This window comes from Cyprinus carpio, unplaced genomic scaffold (assembly GCF_018340385.1).
Source record: "Cyprinus carpio isolate SPL01 unplaced genomic scaffold, ASM1834038v1 S000006809, whole genome shotgun sequence".
Taxonomy (NCBI): Eukaryota; Metazoa; Chordata; class Actinopteri; order Cypriniformes; family Cyprinidae; genus Cyprinus; species Cyprinus carpio.
In genome coordinates, this window is record NW_024879395.1 from 1,237,503 (window position 1) to 1,255,172 (window position 17,670).

Sequence of the window (17,670 nt, forward strand, 5' to 3'; positions counted from 1 at the left end):
CCCCAAAAACCGGCAGATAGGGTGGGGGGGTGGGGAGATGAAGCAAGATTCAATATAACAAACTGTGGTAACCATAGCCTGTTTAATTTTTCTGTTATGAAAGCACGCTAATAATAATCTGCACACTTTTGTGTTGCATCACGTTATAAAAACAATATTTCACCGTATATACTTTTTTGTCTTGTTTCGCACTCTCACCTCAGTGTCTTCAGTTGTAGTTTGGATCTTGTGTAAACCCAAGCTCCTTCACTCTGCTTGTCCGGATCATTTCCTGGGAGATCACAGCTCTTCATGTGAAGGGTTTGATCTCAGAGCTGAAGCCAGGGGCTTTAATAACCTTCTTTCTGTGATACTGCAGTTAGAGCGTCTAGATGAAAAGATTTTTAAATATAATCACATTTCTTATACAGTTAATTCACTGCAAAAAGAGTTTATATAAAAAAAAGTCAAAGCATTTTCTTTTATTTTCTGATTAGTGAAAAGCAATTCATCATCTCTTTTCTTTTTTTTTTTTTGTTTTTTCCTTTCTTTTCTTTTTTTTTATCTATCTTTACTAAAGTTTATATTTTAAGTGAACAAAATAAAATTGTATTATTAAAATCAAAGTTAATTTCACTCACCTGAGTGTCGGCAGGTTGCAGTTTGTAATCTTCTAAGCCGTTCTGGAGTTTCTTCATCTCCTGAATCTGCAGATTATTGTTGCTCATGTCCAAGCTCTTTCTCAGAATGGTGTTTTGATCTCAGGAACTGTAGCAAGAGCTAAACAGCTTTACTTCTGTTAGACCACAATCACGCAGCCTAAAATGATGAACATACGAGAAAGAATTTACAAACACAAAGTACTTGATGCCAATATTCAGTGATTCTTGGAAATTATTGTGCTTTAATCACCTGATTTCTTTAAGACACATTAAAATCTACAATAGTAAATACTACACATAATACTCTAACATCTACAATAACAATATACTACTCCTCATAATAAAAAACAACATAATACTCACATCATGGTGTTGAGTTGACAGTGTTTATCTCGCAGTAGAGCAATGATCTGATTCACTCTTGTTTCTCCTAGTTTACGTCCACTAAGATTCAACTTTCTCAGGAGTAACAGGTTTTTTAATATTAAAATCTTTACTCAGATTTTTTACAGGCTTCGTCTGCATCAGGACTTTGTAACAACCTGGACACAGTAGAAATACAAAAAAAAAATCAATGACATTACCTGCCATGTAGTGATATATTTTGACAATGTTGTGAAAGGGATGTTAGTCATTTCAAATTTTATAAATGTGCTTGACAGTTTAAGTTCTCTTCAAACTAAAATTGCTTTAAGACTGTTAAACATTATTAATCAGAAGGATACTTACCTTAGTGTTTTCAGCATACAGCACTGATTCAGCTGTACATTAATAAGCTCCTCCACTCCTGATGGTCCAGGAATCATTTCCTGTGAGATCCAGCTCTATCAGGTGTGAAGGATTTGATCTCAGAGCTTAAGCCAGAGCTTTATAACCTTCTTCAGAAATACTACAGTTTGAAAGTCTACAAAAAAAAAAAAAAAAGTAAAAACAAATTTGCATTGAAGTTTAGATTAATTACTATAAAATCACTAAATATGAAAAAAAAAAAATCACACTACAAACTTATCACAAATGTGTGAGATTAATTATTTTGGTCAGAAATCCAGACCAGCAATCAGTTTATAGATCACCAGGAATCTGTTTACTGCTGCATTATATATGGTTTGAGTTCTAAATTTGATCTTAAAGAGACATGACATGATAAATCAATTTGCCTTGATTTGCATGTATGTGCTGATAGAACAAGACATCGACAAATAGTCATACATCATGCACCATAGGCCCTGCCTTTTTTGTCTCTGCACAGACTCGTAAAGATCACAGAATCAGAAACAATGTGGATAGTTTAATTTTTTAATACATCAGAGGATTATGTGTTGTGTTTTTTTTTCCCCTGAGCATTTGACTGCAGATTGTTTTGTAAATGTGAGGCAAAATGTAATGGAGAGTTTGCAAATAATGGGCAATAATGGGTTTTCTATATAGTGGGATGGAAAATAGAAAACCTTTCTATTAGGCAGACAAGGCATGTTTATTTAAAAAGCACATTTCATACACACAGGTAATTCAAAGTTCTTTACATAAAAAAGATAATAATAATACAATTAATTAATTAATCACAACAATAAAACAAGGAATTTAAATTTTTAATTTAAATTTAAAATTTGATTTAAAGAGACTTAAAATGAATTTAAAACAGTTAAGAATAGAAAATTATACAGGTGCATCTCAAGCAAATTTGAATATCTTGGAAAAGGGTATTTTTTTGTAATTTAATTAAAAAAAAAAGAAACTTTGTTATATTCTAGATTCATTGCACACAAACTGAAATATTTCAAGAGTTTTTTTTTTGTTTGTTTTTAATTCTGATGGTTACGACTTAGAGCTTAGGAAAAATAAAATTCAGTATCTCAAAAAATTAGAATATGCCATTTGAGCTTGAATAGTATGATTAATTTTGAGTATAAATAACGGGTACCTCCTGGGCTAGTTTTAGAACATGCAACCACCACCAATTATGGGAAAGACTACTGACTTGACAGTTGTCCAGAAGACCATAATCGACACCCTCCACAAGGAGTGTAAGTCACAGAAGGTCATTGCTGAAGGGCTGGCTGTTCACAGAGTGCTTTATCGAAATATATTCATAGAAAGTTGACTGGAATGAAAAAGTGTGATAGGAAGATGTGCACAGGCAACAGGGATGACCACAGCCTTGGGAAGATTGTCAGGAAAAGCCGATTTAAGAACTTGGGAGAGCTTCACAAGGAGTGGACTGAAGCTGGAGTCATCACGCTCAGACATCTTAAGAAAAGGGCTACAGCTGTCACATTCCTAGAACCAAGCCACTCCTGAACCAGAAAAAAAAAAAAAAAAAACGTAAAAAGCATTTCACCTGGGTTAAGGAGAAAAAGAACTGGACTGTTGCTCAGTGGTCCACAGTCCTCTTTTCAGATGAAAGTAAATTTTTGCATTTCATTTGGAAATCAAGGTCTGGAGTCTCGGGGAAGACTGGAGAGGCACAGAATCCAAGCTGCTTGAAGTCCAGTGTGAATTTTCCGAAGTCAGTGATGATTTGGTGTTGCCATGACGTCTGTTGGTGTTGGTTCATTGTTCATTCTATCAAGTCCAAAGTCAATGCAGCCATCTACCAGGAGATTTTGGAGCACTTTATGCTTTCATCTGCTGACAAGCTTTATGGAGATGCTGATTTCATTTTGGAGCAGGACTTAGCACCTGCCCACAGTGCCACAACCACTTCCAAGTGGTTTGATGACCATGATATTACTCTGCTTGATTGACCAGCCCAACTCACCTGAACCTCACAGAGAATCTATGGTGTATTGTGAAGGAAGATAAGTAACATTATGACAAAACAATACAGGGGAGCTGAAGGCCACTATCAAAGCAACCTGGGCTTTCATAACACCTCAGCAGTGCCTCAGGCTGATCGCTTCTATGCCACGTCACATTGAAGCAGTAAATTCGTTGCAAAAGGAGTCCCAACCAAGTATTGAGTGCATTATTAAACCTACTTTGGAGACCTTGAACAATTTCTGTATTGTAAATCTTTTTTGATTGATCTTTGAGAAAATATTTTAATTTTTTTGAGATACTGAATTTTTTTTTTATTTCCTAAGCTGTAAGTCCATAAACCATCAAAAAAAAAAAAAAAAAAAAAAAAAAAAACAAATTGAAATATTTCAGTTTGCTTGTAATGAATCTAAAATATAAGAAAGTTTTCTTTTTTTGAATAAAAAAATGACAAAAAATAAAGAACTTTTCCATAATATTCTAATTTTTTTGAGATTGCACCTGTACATAAAATATAGTGCAATAAGCTCAGACATTGCACAGTGCTCATTCAATAAAATGCACAGCTAAAACAGATGAGTTTGTGAGTCTGCATTTAAATGTGACTAAAGTTTTAGCACATTTGATCTATTCTGGAAGCTGGTTTCCAACTACGGGCAGCATAACTAACTAAAAGCAGACTCCCCTTTTTTGTGTGAACCCTTGTTATATTTCTAACTAACTCGATCCTAATGATCTGAGTGGACTATTAGGTTTATATTCAGTGAACATATCTGCTATGTATTTAGGTCCCTAGGCCAAGGGGTTGGCAAGTAAGTTTGGCATCGGGCAAAAAAAGAATGTCACCATTAGATGGCGGGCCAAGAACATAGTCAAAGAATAATTTAAGAAAAATAACTGAGGAAAAATGCAACTAGAATTGCCTGTGACATACTGTTACAGTGTCTTTTGTAACTAACTGGTAGTGAGCTGTCTTTGTTAAATCCTGTAGGAGGACAGTCATTAACAAAAAGCCATATTTTTTTTGTGGCGGTGTCCGGCAGAGCATGTGAGCGAAGTGAAGCATCAACAATTTTTCCCCTTCTACACCCACTCCGAGCATTTAATAATCACTCGCTCCTTGCTCACTGAAATCAGAAACCCCGCTCCCGCCTTCACCCTTCACTTCGTGCGTAAAGTATTTCAGTATGTTTGAAACACATAAAAAACTAAATATATAGAATAACAGTAGAGTTTAAACGTGGCTTATTGGAACACTAGTGTGCAAACTTTTTTCGTACCACATGGCAAGCTAATGACATGGTTGTCAGCATTACAAGGTATAATTGCTGCTTTTTGATGTTCAAATTTTTGTGATGAAAAATAACTAATTTTTCATCAATTATTTTACCTATGGATCGATGCTTTTCTTACAGATTTCTGCTCATTCGAAATCGGATACAGATGAAGTAGCACTGTAAGATTACATTTGTTTGAATTCCATTATAGAGAGAGCGATTTTGTGTGCTATAGTCTTTGTTTAAATCATGCATTCAGCTGACAATATTCAGTAGGCTATTTAGAAGGAACAAACAAATTCCTTGAGAACTATAACTTCTCGCTAATGTCCATAGCCATCAATGTGAATTCTTAAATATGCAGTTATATTTTAAAAAATATAACTTTTAAAAATCTGCCCCTCGCTCCAATCAAAATTGCTCCGCTCCGCTCACATACTGGCCGTTGGCACGAACTGTACTCATGATGGAGTGGTAGTGGAGCGCTCTTGGAGTGAGTTGAAAACCATGACGCTCCGTCTTTTAAAAATCTGCTCTTCGCTCCAGTCAAAATCACACCACTCCCACTCCGGACCTCCGCTCACATACTCTAATTGTGAGTAAGAGAATGGTAATTGTTGCTGTCATGAGAGATCTATTTTCAGAAATAGCCGCTATCAATCTGCCTGCGGCCATGGGACAGATATTATAGATGGCGGGCCACCTTGGCCTGGCAGGCCGCCTGTTGCTGACCACTTTCCTAGGCTATTGAGTGATATAAAAACGAGTAAAAGTCATCAATCCCAAATATAACTGGAAGCCAGTGTCTCGAGATCTGAGGACTGGTGTGATATGCTCAGATTTTCTGGTTCTAGTCAGAATTCTGGCAGCAGCGTTTCTGGATGAGCTGCAGCCCATCTAATGGTCTTCTTGGAAGGGCCAGTGTGAAGCACCATTACAATAGTCCATCCTGCTGGTAATAAGTCATGAACAAGTTTTTTCTCAAGTCTTGACTGGAACAAAACATCTAATTCTTGCAATGTTTTTTAGATGATAGTATGCTGATTTAGTTACTGCTTCCATGACATGGGCTACTGAAAATAAGGTCTGTCCCCAGAATCACATCAAGATTCCTGACTTGATTTTTAGTTGTTGGATCCCTAGAGTCAAGGTATGCATTCACCTTAAGAACTTCATCTTTGTTTTCAAATGCAATGACTTCAGTTTTTTTCCTTGTTAAACTGAAGAAAATTCTGGCACATCCAACTGTTAATTTCATCAGTGCATTGGCAGAGGGGAGTCAATGGTGCTGTAGTCATTTGGAGATAAGGCTAGGTAAATCTGGGTATCATCAGCATAGCTGTGATAGGCAATTTGGTTCTCTCTCATTATCTGACTTAGTGGGAGCATATACAGGCTAAACAAGAGGGGTGCCAGAATTAAGCCAAGAATTAAACTTAGACTTATGCTCTACTATTCTCACATAAAAACGTCTCCCTTCTAAGTATGACCTGAACCATCTGATTACCATCCCAGAATGCCCCGACCTAGTTTTCCAGTCTCTCTAGTAGTATGTTATGATCGACAGTGTCAAACACAGCACTGAGATCTAGTAGTACTACCACTGAACTAATAATTGCCAGAATCAGAATTTAAGTGAATATCATTTATTATCTTAATGAGCGCTGTCTCTGTGCTGTGGTTGGAAACCAGATTGAAAATTGTCCAGGTATCCATTTGAGTTTAAGTATTTATGTTCAGCGAATTAAAAACCACCTTTTCAATAATCTTTCCTATAAAAGGAAGATTTGATAATGGCATATACTCAATAAACATTCATCAATAAAGATCTCTCTCATAAAGAAGCTTTTAACAACTGCAGTTTTTCAGGGAGTTTGAAAAAAGTCCCAGAAAGATGTGAGGCATTCACCACTTCTAAGAGATCTGCTTCCAAATAGTTAAGCACTCTTTTGAAAAAAATATGTGGGAAGTGTGTCAAAGATAGCAGGTTGATGATTTAAGGTGCTATGCTACTACTTTTTTTTTTTTTTTCAAAATTTTGCTATTAATTTCTTCAAACGCAGACATAGTATCTTCTTTTTGATATTGCGGTCAAATCTGTCTGCTAATTGCATTCCTGATATTATTGATCTTCTCAGAAAAGAAGGAAGCAAATTGATTGCATTTGTTGTCGGAAAGCATTTCACTGGCAATCTAACTTTGGGGGTTTGTGTCAGTCTCTCAAAACAGTAGCAAAAAGAGTGTGAGTGTTGTTTAAGTTACTGTTTATAAGGTTTGGAGAAGAAAGTCTATCTAGCTGTGGCTAGTTTCACATTAAAAGCACGAAGGCTGTCTTTATAGATGCTATAGTGAATTTTAAGTTTCGTCTTCCGCCACATCCGCTCAGCTTTTCTGTATTGTCTTTTTCATACTCTGTACTGCTGTGTTGATTTTCTCCAAGATGATTAAAAAAAAAAACACTGACAGCATGCGAACATTCATTATGGTCTGATTGATCAGCTGTTTTATTCTAATTGGAATGGATATTTCACCAGATTTTCATGACAACCATTTGTCTTGTGTAAAACGTCTTAACAAATATGTGTCTATGTGCATTTATTGAATATATATAAAAATAAAATCTTACATTTTTCCCTCCTCTGTAGGTTAGCAGATTCAATAAATATATAATATTCTTGTGATTGCTATGGTGTTGAGTGTATCTGATAGTGAAATATACTCACTTCAGTATCTTCAGTTTAGAATTCTTTAGTCCCTCACAGATCTGTTTTGACTCCTGAGTCCAGCAGATGGCTTGTTGTTCAGGTTCATCTCTTTCAGGATGGTTTTGAAGGAGAGAACAGTAGCTAGAACTGAACAGCTTTTTCCTGTCAGCTTACAATTATTCAGCCTGAACACAAAAAACAGCATTATTTATTATTCAGCACATATTCAACACACATCATCAGATCAGCAGGTCTTTCTGCTTACACATGTCTTTTATATTGCATAAACAGAGAAGATATAATGTATCATGTTGACTCACTTCATTGTCTCTAGTTTGCTATGAGAGTCCATCAAAAGAGCAGAGAGCTTTTCCCAATCCAGATCTCCCGTAATTTATCTTCACTCAGATCCAGTTCTGTCAGTAATAACGGACTTATTTGCAGGACTTTAGTGAGATAGTCACATGCTTCCTCTGGCAGCAAGACTTTTCAAAAACCTAAGTAGAATAAAATTTTAGATTACATAATCGTGTTGTAATTTTATACCTTTTGCTCCCTCCTATGCTGCTTACAGGTGGAATTCAACAAAACACAGATCATCCCCCACTAATATGTTTCCATAGTTAATGTATTAGTGTCATGTTCAAATTGTTTTTTAGCTGTTCCTAGAGTTTGGATTTTGTTTCTAAACATACCTTTTTAGGTTTAATTTTAGATCCATAAACTAATGCTCACTGAAGACAGATAATAGCTTTTGGGTGACAACCAATAAGGACTATAGAATGTTTTTCTTTAATAAACGATTGTTTATAGATGTACACTCACCGGTCACTTTATTAGGTACACCTGTTCAATTGCTTGATAACACAAATTGCTAATCAGCCACTCACATGGCAACAACTCAATGCATTTAGGCACCTAGATGTGGTGAAGACGACTTGCTGAAGTTCAAACCAAGCATCAGAATGGGGAAGAAAGGGGATTTAAGTGACTTTGAACATGTAATGGTTGTTGGTGCCTAGAGCTGTAGTCAAGTCCAGCTTTGTCGAGTCCAAATCAAGTTCAAGTCCAGGACTAGTCGAGACCGAAGTCAAGACCGAGTCCAAAGAGGTTCGAGTCCAAGTCAAGTCCAAGTCCAAAAGTTTCGAGTCCAAGTCAAGACCGAGTCCAAATGAGAGAAAAAAGGATCCTCTTCAAGACCACATACTTAACTACTGATAATGTATGTGATGCGAGAGACAACATATCTCCTATTCTAAGAAAATAATTTTACATTATTATTTGTAATGATCAAAAAGCATGTGCAGAGTAACAGCTCTGTAGGATAAGGGTTCTCCAAAACTAGATCCTGGAGGGCCAATGCCCTGAAAAGTTTAGCTCCAACTGGCCTTAACACACCTATCTGGAAGTTTCTAGTGTGTCTAGTAAGAGCTTAATTAGCTGGTTCAATGTGTTTTAATTAGAGCTAAACTCTAAAGGACACCCGGCCCTCTAGAACCGAGTTTGGAGCTGTAGGGTCAAAATTATTTTTATGTACTTTATTTACATTTTTTTTTACTTTATAATGCTGCTGTTTGCTGTGATTATGTCTGTGGTCAAAAAATTAAAATGACTGATTGGCTTGGCGCAGCACACACACACACACGCAAAGATCGGGATATGACAAATGCGCGCAGTTAAGGCTAGAAGCGATACGTTTGGCTCTAATGGGCATGCGCACACATAAATACAGCAACATTTTTGTCATACTGTACTAGGGCTTGGCATCGGCGCTGTCGGAAACAATCGACTACTCCAGCATGCATTAACCATAATGCATACAAAGTGTTTGCCAAGTACGACGTGAATATTAGGATTACAATTTATGCGTGGAGCTGTTACTTTCTATGACCATATCTATGTTTGCATGTAAAAAAATAACCTATGTAATGTAATAATTAGGGTTGTGCCTGAAGCCGAATACCTTATTCGGAATGGCACATATAACGCCTTCAAAAACGAATAAACGGACAAGGATAATTTTGCCTGAATAGTCGGCGGAAGTTGGCACAGTCTGGTGTTTGCTAGATAACAGTTGAGCCAGGGGATCAGAGCAATATTATACACAGACCTCTAAAGTCACGAGTGGGAAGTGAATGAATGTAAACTTTATGAGTGAAAAGAGCGCAAATCAAACACCGCATTTCTGTTGCCTCTCCGTGCATCTCTCAGAAATCAGAGCTTTGCAAGAGTAATATCTCATAGTACATCATACACATTCTATTATTTGTATATATTTAAAAGGCAATGATTTAAACCTTAGGCTACGATATAAAACGAATGAATGAAACAAGCACAGCGCGCGCTCACCAATCAAACAGCCGCGTTGCGCGTCTCTCTCCTCAAAAACCATACCACTTCTCTCTCAAAAGTAGGCTAATAATCAGCTTAGATACAGATACATTTTCTACTTGTCCTACATGTTTGCATCTTTATCTTTTGCTGGTTTGCGCGGCACACGCACATTTGTTAAGTGAAGTTCACTAAACATTAAGACTCGCTTAAAGAGTTCTGCGTAATGAAAATGTGCGCATTGAATGGATTCGATCGCGTTCAAATGATCACTAAACGTTTGTCATGACATCTCTCTGCTTGCATGATAAATATTATTTTAGAAATTAATAGTTATTTTAGTTTAACACGACATACCTTGTTTCAGTGATAACTATGAAAAAAAAAAAAGATAAAAAGTCATAACGGTCTTATCACAGTAACTGTCCGACGTTGTATCCGGATGCAGATACGGCAAAAAATTGAACAGCTAAGCCAAGATGGAGAAACAGCTGATCATAGCTGTACAAGGATAGCCATTTTTAAAATGGAATTTATTAGCAGAGCTACTGCAAGGGATTTTTTTAGTGCAGGTAATCCATTTTTGCTGAAACTTCTGCATCTTCATGGAGAGCAGGTCTTGGTTGCTTAGCAACAGCAGACGCCACTGGAGTGCAAGCATAGAGCGCAGGCTACAAAGTGCTTTGTGAAAAAGGAGAAAGCAGCGCGCCTAGCGTTTTCCACATGTTTCAGTCGCAACATCATGCAAATGTGGTTTTGTTTTGAAGGAGAATGATATTTTTTTTTTTTTTTTTTTTTTTTGCGGACTCGGTCGAGACCAACGAGAACATTTGGCGAGTCCAATGGCCAAGTCCGAGGGACGAATTACATGTAAAGGATCAGTGATCTTCTTTTGCTGTCTCGCTGTCTCCACCATTACAATTAAATCACAAGTAAAATACTTTAGAACTCAACCTCACTCAACATTTTGGTGCCAGATGGGGCTGGTCCCTGAGTATTTCAAAAACTGCTGATCTACTGGGATTTTCACGCACAACAATCTCTAGGGCTTACAGAGTATGGTCCAAAAAAAGAGAAAATATCCAGTGAGCGGGCAGTTGTGTGGACGATAATGCCCTTGTTGATGTCAGAGGTCCAGAGGAGAATGGGCAGACTGGTTAGAGATGATAGAAAGGCAACAGTAACTCAAATAACCACTCTTTACAACCCCTTGGTTGAGAAAGAAATGTATTATGTTAGAATACCATCTCTGAATGCACAACACGTCAAGCCCTGAAGCAGATGAGCTACAGCAGCAGAAGACCACACTGGGCCCCACTCCTGTCAGCTAAGAACAGGAAACGGAGGCTACAATTCGCACAGGCTCATCAAATTTGGACAACAGAAGATTGGAAAAAATGTTGCCTGGGTCTGATGAGTCTCGATTTCTGCCACGACATTCAGATGGTAGGGTCAGAATTTGGCGTAAAGAACATGAAAGCATTAATCCATCCTGCCTTGTCTCTACGGTTTTCAGGCTGCTGCTGGTGAGTGTAATGGGTGTGGGGGATATTTTCTTGGCACACTTTGGGCCCCTTAGTACCAACTGAAGCATTGTTTAAATGACACAGTCTAACTGGGTATTGTTGCTGACCATGTCCATCCCTTTATGACTACAGTGTACCCATCTTCTGATGGCTACTTCCAGCAGGATACTACATCATGTCACAAAGCTCAAAACATGACAATGAGTTCACTTTCTCAAATGTCCTCCACAGTCACCAGATCTTAATTCAATAGAGCACCTTTGGGATGTAGTGAAACCGGAGATTCACCTCATGGGATGTGCAGCCGACTAATCTGCAGCCAACTGTGTGATGCTATCATGTCAAATATGGACCAAAATCTCTGTGGAATGTTTTCCAACACCTTATTGAATCTATGTCACGAAGAATTAAGGCAGTTCTGAAGGCAAAAGGGGATCCCAACTGGTACTTGCAAGGTGTACCTAATAAAGTGGCCAGTTAGTGTATATATTTATATAAACATATTTTTTTCAGTTTGTTCTGATTGAAGAGAACTTGATATTAGTAAATGTAAACAATACTCACTTTTGTGTGTGAAAATGGACTGGAAATACTAATTTTTTGACAAAATATGCAAGTTTTGCTAAAATCCAGCATTTTTGTCAGGTCAGTAGAAGTGTTGTAAGTAACTGATTGCACTGTGCTGTTAATATAGAGCAGGCGAAAGCTGGGTGCTCGACTAAGAAACAAGTGGATTTTTTATTATTTTTTTTTAAATGTAAAGTCGGCAACACCAAAGCTCCAAAAGTATAAAAAAATTATTTCAAAAGAACTTTCACATAGCGTGTGACATTTGGAGCACACAGGCTCTTCATCAGAAAAATGAACAACACTGATGTAACAATCTTTATAGGTCTACCTCCAGGTGATCAAAGGTCACATGAGCATACAATATTTATCATGATGATAATAATAATAATACCAAAACAATGACATATCAGACAAGGAAAAAACAAAGAAAAAAATACATAAACAATAAAACAAAACATATGAAGCTATGCAAAATAGAAGAATACAATTCTCAATGTATTGTTCAATAACATTAATTGATACCTGCCTGTGTACATAAATTCAACTAATAACCAGAAAAAAAAAAAAAAAAGTTTTTTTTTTTTAATATAAATAGATATCTTGTGTTTAAAGAAATGGATGAATATCAAAGTCCTCATTTAATCCTCTAGGGGACAACCTGTCTAGTGCATAAATCCAGAAGGCCTCACACTGTAAATTCAATTTGTTGGTATCACCTCCACAACACTTAACTAACTCAATGCCTATGTACTGAAGAGTGGAAACTGAGTGTCTTTAATCTGCAAAGTGCTGTGCTACCAGACTTTTTGGATTAAAAAAAAAAATATATATATATAAAAAAAAGATTTGACTATAGTTATTCAAAGTATTTAGAGAGAACTTTCTAATTAATTTTTTTTACAAAACACTGAGTATGAATCCTTTGGCTCATTACAAAACATCTGTACACAATACTTTAAAACTCTTTGTGGATTTAGGTTTGTTGACAAAAAAATTTAATATGAGTATATGTGTGTTGAGCATCCGATAACACTGGTACTATACAGGCTGCCTAAAATAGGGATATTTCTTCTGGGAGACCCATAGTGGCAGCAATTGGGTCACTTACAGAAAAAAAAAAAAAAAAAAAATTGGCTTTCGTTGATTTCCCCATTTACAACTTTTAGTCACGTCTTTTAGTGCCTTCTTATATTAGAGACACAATGGAAATTTTTATCAAACTTATTATAATGTGACATTTACCTAGTTGTCCTGTCCTTCTAGTCACCATGGATGTTGAATTGCTTTATCCCAATGTTCAATTTCAGAGAATTGGAATTGAGTTTTTCCCTTGATCAATGTCCTTGTCAGGTTCCAAGTACTGTATGTTTGAGTAGCGTGGCAAAATTGGTGCTTTCACATAATTATTATTATTTGGTTTGGACCAGATTACTATTTGCAGATCTCAGGGGTCAGCATGGATTCCATGATGGCACCAGCTTTTGCATCTTTATTTTGTGGGATGTTTGAACATCAGTTTGTGTTAAATTCTGGGCAGAATGATTTCTTGAGACACATTGTTCTATGAAAACGATACATTGATGATGGTACTGAATCTGGGCTACTAGAGTTTTATAGTTTGGGTTAATAATAAGTGCAGTGCGTTGAAATTCACGATGGAATTTCATCAAGAGAAAATTAATTTTTTGGATGTGCTTGTTCTTCGCACTGCATCAGGCATTAAAACTACTTTGTATCGCAAACCAACTGACCATAACACTATTTTAAACGGACAGTCCTGTGCCATTAAAGCCTTTGTTACCAATTTCCCAATTTAGTCGCATTCACCGTATTTGCAGCAGTGATGAAAATTTTCAACAGCAATCACAAATTTTATCAGAGAGATTCAGAAAACGATCATATCAAGAAGAGTGGATTCAGGCTGCAGTTAGTAATTTTAAAGATGTGTCACAACAAGAGAGTCTCGTTGAAAAAATAATAATAAATTGAACGTTGTGTTTATTGTTATATCCAATATTCGCCTGTTTCGAAGGACACTGATAATGTTTTAGTGAAACATAGGCATATTGTAGAGAGTGATTCCAAGCTCAAGAAATGTTTTGACAAACCACCTTGTTTAGTGTATAAGAAAACACCTAATCTCTGAAATATTTTGGTCAGAGCTGATTTGAAACCTGCTCCTCATCCTCACATGGCTAAAATTTGTAAAATTTGAGGCACTATTTCATGTAAGACGGCTAAAGTCATTTACCTGTTGTATTGCCCCTGTGGTTTATGTTATGTTGGCAAGACTAGCAGACCTCTGAAAACTCGCATTTCTGAACATCGATGTTCAATTAGACATCGCAATCCAAAAAGTCTGATAGCACAGCACTTTGCAGATTTGAGACACTCAGTTTCCACACTCTTCAGTACATAGGCACTGAGTTAGTTAAGTGTCTGCGTCACGGAGGTGATATTAACAAATTGCTTTTACAGTATGAGGCTTTCTGGATTTATACACTAGACACGTTGTCCCCTAGAGGATTAAATGGGGACTTTAATATTTGTCAATTTCTTTAAACACAAGATATCTATATTTATATAATAAATGTTTTGTGGTTATTAGCTGAATTTATGTACGTAGGTAGATATCAGTTAATGTTATTGGACAATACATTGAGAATTGTATCCTTGTATTTTGCATAGCTTCATTTGTTTTGTTTTATTGTTTGTTTATTTTTTCTTTTGTTTTTCTCCTTGGTTGATATGTCATTGTTTTGGTATTATTATTATTATTATTATTATTATTATCATGATAATACTGTATGCTCATGTGACCTTTGATCACCTGGAGGTAGACCTATAAAGATTGTTACATCAGTGTTGTTCAGTTGTCTGATGAAGAGCCTGTGTGCTCGAAATGTCACACATGCTATGCAACAGTTCTTTTAAAATATTTTTTTATATTTTTGGAACTTTGGTGTTAACGACTTTACATTTTTTTAAAAATTCCACTGTGCTGTTAATACAATGAGTTTATGGCTTATGCAAACAAATACTTGATTCCGCCCATTTTAATCTTCCATATTGTGTGATGTGATCAATAAACAATGGATCAATACAAGACATAAGATAACAACTGATTATTAATGTTTTTGTTGCTGATTAGTGATGTTTGTTCAGCATGGGTTACAGGTTATTTTAAAGTATAATTTTAATAAATATTCAAAGGTTTTGATCACCTGATGGTGAATTTATAGCGTTCATCCTGTAGTAAATCAATGAAATGCTTAACTCCCGATTGTCCAGGATCATTTCCTGTGAGATCCAGCTCTATCAGGTGTGAAGGGTTGATTTCAGAGCTGAAGCCAGAGCTTTATAACCTTCTTCAGTGATACTGCAGTCTGAGAATTGAAAAAAAAAATGTATGAACAAATTATTGCCTTGGAGTGTGCAAAAATCTTTGCCAATATGTTTATATATACTAGTTCATTCAATCAAACAAGAAGAGATGTTAGGGAGAACATTAGGCTCAATCATAGTGTAAATTAGATACAAGTAGTGAGCTGAAAACTGAATTTTTCAGCCTCTAGTCTTTTTATTCACAGTCAGATTTTTTTTTTCATTTAAGCAAGTTAAATTAACCTGCAAACATTACTAAATATATATAATATAACATGCATAAAAGTATGTAAATGTAAATACACACTTCAGTTTCTTCAATCTGCACTGAGGATTTTCCAACAGAAGACAGATCTTTTTCATTCCAGAGTTCTGTAGTTTATTTTCACTCAGATCCAGCACTATCAGGTTTTGAATTAAATGCTGAAGTGAGAGCAGCACAACCTTCTGCTGTAATACTGTTATTATTCAGCCTGCAGAGAAAGAAAACAAGACAGGACATATTTTTTTGTTTATTTCAGACACAACACACAAACTAGAGTAACAGAAAGATAAATATATATACAGTATAGGTCAAAAGTTTGGAAACATTACTATTTTTAATGTTTTTGAAAGAAGTTTCTTCTGCTCATCAAGCCTGCATTTTTTTGATCAAAATACAGAAAAACATGTAATATTGTGATATATTATTAAAATTTAAAATAATTGTTTTTAAAATTTTATTATACTTTAAATTATCATTTATTTCTGTGATGCAAAGCTGAATTTTTATGATCATTATCACATGATCCTTTAGACATCATTCTAATATGATGATTCATTATCAAAGTTGGAAACAGTTCTGCTGCTTAATATTTTTTCAGAACATGTGATACTTTTTTAGGATACTTTGATGAATAAAAAAAAAATGAAGCTATGTTTTTAAAATATAAATATTTTGTAATAACGATATACACTACTGGTCAGTAATTTGGGGTCAGTAATTTTTTTCTTTCTTTTTTTTTAAATAAAATCAATACTTTTATTCAGCAAGGATGTGTTTAAATTGATAAAAAGTGATAGCAAAGAAAATATATTATTAGAATATTAGGTTTTTTTTTCTTTATTTTGAATAAATGCAGTTCTTTTTAACCTTTTATTCATCAAATATATTAGACAGCAGAACTGTTTCCAACACTCATAATAAATCAGAATATTAGAATGATTTCTAAATGATCATGTGAAAGGATGTTACATGTGACACTGAAGGCTGGAGTAATGATGCTGAAAATTCAGCTTTGCATCACAGGAATAAATTATTTTTTTTAAAGTATATTCAAATAGAAAACTATTATTTTAAGTTGTATAATATTTCACAATATTACAGTTTTTTCTGTATTTTTGATCAAATAAATGCAGGCTTGATGTATGTTGAAAGTGAGACATTTTGAAATGTCATGCCAAATATTGGCTCATTTTGGATTTCATGAGAGCTACACATTCCAAAAAAGTTGGGACAGGCAGCAATAAGAGGCCGAGAAAAGTTAAATGTACATATAAGGAACAGCTGGAGGACCAATTTGCAACATATTAGGTCAATTGTTAACATGATTGGGTATAAAAAGAGCCTCTCAGAGTGGCAGTGTCTCTCAGAAGTCAAGATGGGCAGAGGATCACCAATTCCACCCAATGCTGCGGCGAAAAATAATGGAGCAATATCAGAAAGGAGTTTCTCAGAGAAAAATTGCAAAAGAGTTTGAAGTTATCATCATCTACAGTGCATAATATCATCCAAAGATTCAGAGAATCTGGAACAATCTCTGTGCGTAAGGGTCAAGGCCGGAAAACCATACTGGATGCCGCGTGATCTTCGGGCCCTTAGACGGCACTGCATCACATACAGGAATGCTACTGTAATGGAAATAACAACATGGGCTCAGGAATACTTCCAGAAAACATTGTCGGTGAACACAATCCACCGTGCCATTCGCCGTTGCAAAAAAAAACACTATAGGTCAAAAAAGAAGCCATATCTAAACATGATCCAGAAGCGCAGGCGATTTTCTCTGGGCCAAGGCTCATTTAAAATGGACTGTGGCAAAGTGGAAAACTGTTCTGTGGTCAAACGAATCAAAATTTGAAGTTCTTTTTGGAAAACTGGGACACCATGTCATCCGGACTAAAGAGGACAAGGACAACCCAAGTTGCGCTCAGATCAGAAGCCTGCATCTCTGATGGTATGGGGTTGCATGAGTGCATGTGGCATGGGCAGCTTACACATCTGGAAAGGCACCATCAATGCTGAAAGGTATATCCAAGTTCTAGAACAACATATGCTCCCATCCAGACGTCGTCTCTTTCAGGGAAGACCTTGCATTTTCCAACATGACAATGACAGACCACATACTGCATCAATTACAACATCATGGCTGCGTAGTTTGGGTACAGAAATGGCCAGCCTGCAGTCCAGATCTTTCACCCATAGAAAACATTTGATGCA

At 36.0% G+C, this 17,670-nt stretch overlaps 1 long non-coding RNA gene across 1 annotated transcript; it reads right to left on the reverse strand.

The window, feature by feature from the left end:
- Positions 1-1,001: 1,001 nt before the first annotated feature.
- LOC122144952 lies at positions 1,002-15,196 on the reverse strand. The gene is made up of 5 exons (XR_006159990.1): positions 15,032-15,196; positions 7,701-7,877; positions 7,399-7,565; positions 1,371-1,545; positions 1,002-1,183 (listed from the first exon to the last, which is right to left on the reverse strand). It is a non-coding gene; the product is annotated as an uncharacterized LOC122144952 (long non-coding RNA).
- Positions 15,197-17,670: the final 2,474 nt, after the last annotated feature.